General features: G+C 37.3%; 1 protein-coding gene across 1 annotated transcript in view; it reads right to left on the reverse strand.

The window, feature by feature from the left end:
- Positions 1-3,835: 3,835 nt before the first annotated feature.
- Positions 3,836-6,110, reverse strand: part of LOC138029038 (CD63 antigen-like) — a 21,403-nt gene continuing 19,128 nt past the window's right edge. Inside the window, exon 7 of the mRNA XM_068876707.1 lies at positions 3,836-6,110. This exon is cut by the window's right edge and continues 539 nt beyond it. The gene's annotated coding sequence lies outside the window, so the exon portion shown is untranslated.

Raw genomic sequence — 6,110 nt, forward strand, 5'->3', positions numbered from 1 at the left:
TTGTACAAGTTCTTTTTCCCACTTTGAAGTCTTTTCATACGAAACAATTTACTTTGCGGTTAGCTTTTTAACATAATTCACTGGAGGACTACAATAAGATCAGTACGTGTATCCAAATGAATTTTTTTTTAATCACGCTACGACCACATCGTTTTCGTCGCAAAAGGAAAATTGGAATCAGCTGGCAATCGGTGAACAAAAATAATATGAACTACAGTAGAATGATATTGTAGCTTTTAACTGTCAGCTGGAAGTGTGTGGGATTTTGGCATAGGGAACACTATTTTCTCAGTTTGATTTCACTAGTAGCCGACATGACCACACTGTGAAGAATTCACAAGACTGTTACTCTGTATTCAACACCCATCAAGTTTCACAGGATTTGCATTTGGTATCCTACTTCATTTGTATTTTCTTCACTAAATTTGTTTCATCAATTAGAGGAGACCATTACCCTACAGGGTGCTAGTGAATGTTCCTAAGTATCTTTGCCCAACAGATTAGTGCTAAATGAGTAGGGTACTTCAGGTTAACAGCTTTCCGATTGATGAGAAGTTTAACTGGGGAAAGAACTTTGAGTATGAAATGAGGTTTGTTCGCTCTTTTGTAGAGGAAAGTACAGGCTTAGGTCTTGGGGAGCAGAGTTGGACATTCTGTACCCACAAGAGTCTACATTTCATTCTAGGACACAGTATTGATTGTGGGATATTTGTTCGTCGACCAGTAAAGCATCTGCTAATATAAATCAGTGATGCACTAAATGCCATTTCTGGAGTGTTGGGCCAATCTTAGTAAATTAAAAAAAGCTTTTGTGCAATGAGCCAGCTTAATTAAGATGTTCCATACTGATATTGTACTTTATTATCCAACTGTATTAGTTACTGTACAGAAAATGCACAAAACTAGTACAAATATTACACAATATTGTACAGTTAGTTATTGTACATATGAGTTGTTGACCAAGCATGAGGTCAAGATGGCTGGGTATTGGCCAAGTTCTTTTTTTGCGTGTTTATTCGTCTCGGTCCATAAACACGTGCAAAAAAAGACTGAGGCCAATATCCAGCCACCTTGACGGAACAAGCTTGGTCAATAAAGGACTTGTTGTATGGGATAAAACGTGAAAAAATGATCTTTGATCTTGCAGGACAAAGCAAGAAATCCAGAGCGGGCAAGATAGCTCCATCTTGCATGCTCGGGTAGCCACACCATGGGATTTGGTTCATCTTGCCCGTCCACATAGCTAGTCATAGAAATATAATAAACTTGGTTTTTGCACAGTTGAGAATTGGTTTGACTAGTTAAGTTGCTGACATTGCCCTGCATGCACAAATCTGTCACGTACTCATTGTTTGTATTTTGTAAAAAATACTGAAGCGATCCTACACACCAAGCATTTTAATAAGATATATATATATATATATAATATATAGATAGATAGATAGATAGATAGATATATATATATATATATATATATATATATATATATATATATATATATATATATATATATAGTATATGTGGAGGTCGAGTCAACCTTGGCGTAAAGTGCTCAATGCTGTAGTAGCAGATGCGATGCGTCCTCTTTAATCCTTCAACTTATGTGTGTATACCGGTATATATATATATATATATTTTTGTGTGTGTGTATGAAGAAGGCCGGAAATCCAACGATGTAGTCACTAGCCAGTTGCAGTGAACTACCACTGACTGATCCTTTTTGAATGAAAAACATATGTGCCGTGAGTGGGAGTTGAACCTGCGTTGCCAGCAGGGTGCAGTGGTTAGCACGCCCGACTAGTAACCAGGGGACGCGAGTGCGATTCCCACTCACGGCACATGTTTTTCATTCAAAAAGGATCAGTTAGTGGTAGGTCACTGCCACTGGCTAGTGACTACATCGTTGGATTTCCGGCCTTCTTCATACACACAAAAGTATAATTAATTAGCTGGTAGCCTGTGAATCACCTTTGGGTGATCCGATGTAGTCCTGTTCCTGAATGTTAAACATTGCCGGGGAACCCCGTGGCTAACCAGTATCTTTACTGATTGCTCTGTTGCCAGCAGGGTTGTCGTGATGGTGCAGTGGTTAGCACACCCGACTAGTAACCAGGGGGACGCGGGTCCGATTCCCACTGTTACACGTGAACATGTAACTCAACAAGAAATTAGCATACGTAGCTTATTACACGTGCATTTGCAATGTGCAGTAAATTAGCATATCTAGCTTGTTATTTAAGACCTTGACGTTTCGCTATTAAAGCAATAACTTTATTGAGAGCACCACGCTATCAACATGGTGGCAGCAGTCCATAACTGTAAATTTTCGGGATAAAGAGAGATCATGGCTGTTTCCAACACTCCATTTCCGTGCTTTAAGACGACAGGCGACGATAAACATGACATCGAAATCTATACGGAAGATTTGAGAGATTACTGTGTAATGCAAAACTGGTACGATTCTTCGAAGGAAACTGAAGCGCAAAGGTGGACTAAACCTGACAAAGCGATCGCGTGTCTTAGAGCATCCCTGCCTCCGGCGGCGAGAGCAATTTACAAATACAGCTTGGGACTAAGCGACGAGGATCAGAAGAAACCTCACCTAGTTATAGATGCGTTAAGAAAATTTTATGGCGCCAGCATCAGAGTCTCTGGAAAATTGCAAAGAACATTTTAAAGAAATCACGGGAAGAGGACCCGTGGTCATGTGGTGGTCATGTAAGGGGGTTGTATGGGTAAATGTCCACCTGAATGACAGCAAGAATTGCAAAATGGGGCTGCCTGCATAGTAAGCAGCCTGCGTGGCAGGCCGTAGAAGGGGAGGGGAAGGGTCGGATGCCTGCTACGCAGGTTACACAGTAAGCAATTCTGATCGCACAACTATGTATGACCTTGAAGAGCATACCAGTTGGCAGTAACTACGCACAAGACCAGTTCATCTCCCAATTGTATTTTTTTAAATTTTCATTGGTGTATGATTTTCATGTTAAATACATGCTAGACATTTAATAATAGTAATAATAATAATAATAATATTATTATTATTATTATTATTATTATTTACCAAAGTGGAGGTACCGGTAAATATCCACCACTTTCACCCCCACTGAGGTCAATAATGATATTATTGTTTTGGTATATACCACCCAAGTTGAAGAAAAGCAAACCAAACAACTACTTTATTTTTGTAAAATGTGGCCAGAAACTTAAGTCCAACATGCCAGCTACTTGGAGGCGAAATTAGTACTTAGCTAATCACCTCTGAGTTAGTCAATCAGCATGCACAGAGAGAGCACTATTCTCTTGTGTGGTATATACTATAAGAGGATATTGAAAGCATATTTTAATAAATTGTAGAGGAATATTGGTTTCACATCTAAATAAAGGCTGTGTGCGTGCACCTGTATGTATGTACATACCTACAAGGTCCTAGGTATTGAAATAGTTTGGATGCCCTACAACTGAGCAAAAGGATACTTGTGGCAGGTTGACACTTTCAGTCCCAAGATTGAGAGTTGTAGATTTTACTCGTCAATGGAAGCCGCTTCAGTAACAAATGGGTTTTGAGCCATGAAAAGTTGGTTTGTGTGACAAACGTCCAGCACCCTGCTAGCAGTCAAATGTTACCTTTGCTAAGAAGACAGGAATACTGGGAAAAAAATGTTCTTTTTTTATTTGATCCATCACCCTAATTTCTTGTAAACAGAAGAGGGTAGATAAATGCCAAAAGTTTTGCAAAATGACCCCCAAAACATAAATTTCACCTTAGTTTCCAACCAGAGGTCAGGATTGAGTAATATTTTCTGTTTTGCCAAACAAAGATGAAGACAGGGAGAAAAAGTACATTTTTGTTTTAATAACAAACCACATATTATGCTTAGCTCAATCTACATCAGTTTTGAGAAATAAAGGTAATTTACTGTTCAAGAATATGCACATTGAATAACTTCATTCTTTCTGTTCTCTTTATTGCACTTATTCAGTTGACCATTATCAGAACTACCCCCAACCAGTTGCTTTGATTTCTAAAATTGACTACTGAATGAAGAAAACCAAAGCTGTGGATAACAGGACAGCTCTCAATCATTTCAAGTGCCTACAATTAGCATTTTCCAGAAAAACTGAAAAGCTATTTCCTTTTATCAATCTTCCCTGGCTCCCCACAACAACAGTTTTAAAGGAGACATTATTTAGTTGCCCAATAGTCCACATCCTAGATATCCAAACTTTTGATAACTCTACAGGATAACAGAACAAAGGAAATTTCTGGATTTTAACTGTTTCTAAATGTTAATAAATCAAACATGGCGTAAGTACCTTAAACAAATTTTAGTTTTCCAACTTCTCCTGAGAAATGACCACTCACTAAACTCTCAAAAAGGCAGTTGCCAGTAAAATGATTAAAGCAGTAGCTGTGCTATCTTTATGACCATATAACTGAACCATAACCACACAATGGAAATTCACTACACTCAGTGTAGGAAGCATTTAATTAGTTTTTATGAGTCTCCCACTTCTCTTGTTAATTTTACTGTTTTGCTTTTAGCATATTATCCAGCAAATGATTCACTGTATTTTTTCTTAATCTTTAATGTTTACTATAGGCATTAGCTTGAACCTTCTAATAAGCTTCTGGAAGTCAATACAGAAGTTTTCAAATGATTGTCGAAAGTAACTATGTGATTGCAATTGCTACGCTTAGCAATTGGTCTAAAAATCTTGCGCCAATTTCTCAACCAATGAGAAGGAAAACCAACTTGCACGCGCAATTTTTCCCACGCTTTTAGCAAGTTACATGAAATTGCTGTGAATTTGGATTGCTTCATTGCACTGTTTGCATCTGCTGTGATTGGTCAAAGTAACTACTTTGGTATTTGTTTTAAGACCCTCACTTGAAAACCGCTCTAGGAATATACAATTGCAACAATTTAATCAGAGCCAGGGGCGGATCTAGGGGGAGGGGGGTGCAGGGGGTGCACCTGAGGCTTTCTAATACAACTGGTATTCTGCAAAAAAATAAATAAATAAAAAGAAAAAGAAAAATTAAAAAAAGAGAGAAAAAAGGAACATCACCAGTCAGCTGTGCTATTCCTTAGTGGTGCACCCCTTCCTAAGAAAAATCCTGGATCTGTCCCTGAGAGCTGACATTTCTGTTTTAAAGCATACATTTTATCTGCCATTTGACAGAACAGACTGGGTTTCAAAACAGGATTACCGGCATATGAATCGCACAATACTATTGTATTATTATTATTATAAGAAGCAACTTTTGCAGTTACCAACAGAAACCATTTCCAGTCATAAAATAAGAGGAATGTTGCGGTGAGTCACATTACTTTTGCACACAAAATATTTCCTGAAAGACCTAATTGACAAAAACCTTTATCATTTTCAGCAACTCTTACCCAACACATGAATTTTCTTAGCACTGTTCAAGTGAGAAAAACGAAAAGTACCCTCCAAAATTAATTAATAATTAATTTATTAGCAAAATGAATCTTTACAAAGAGGAAAAATCAAATATATTTAAATAATCATAATATTGATAGACTCTGGTATAATCAAATTTCAGTGGCTTTGAGGACAATATTCTTTTTCCAGAAACTAATTTGCAATAAACTAAACTTGGATTGTAAATTAATACCTAAAAAAGGATGGGATAATCAAAGAAAACTAGAGGGAAAGGGACTACTTTGTTGCCATTTCTCTAATTTTTCTAACAAAGGAAAGGTTTGATGGTAACCCTGTGTCAGTTCACATGACACTTTGAGATTGCATCTTTTTTCCGATTGCTTGCATCCTGTTGAACTGTATTATGATGCATGTAACCTGTTCAATGTTAACAGTTACAAGAACCATGCAGTTGTTATCATTTGGGGTCATTACATGTATATAAAAGATAATACTGAATGGTTGGAGCCACACTGGTTAAAAGAAACGTTTTCAGTACTTTGATGTTACAATGTGACCCCACTCCAGCAATAACTGGTGCTGAACTCCTTAAAAAAGATTTTATGACATTCAGAAAATGATGGCAATTTAGACTTAGATAAAAATGAGCAAAACAGTTTTTCTTTCATCCTGGAGTCCAATCAAAGTAATAAAAAACA

This window comes from Montipora capricornis, chromosome 13, assembly GCF_036669925.1.
Source record: "Montipora capricornis isolate CH-2021 chromosome 13, ASM3666992v2, whole genome shotgun sequence".
NCBI lineage: Eukaryota > Metazoa > Cnidaria > Anthozoa > Scleractinia > Acroporidae > Montipora > Montipora capricornis.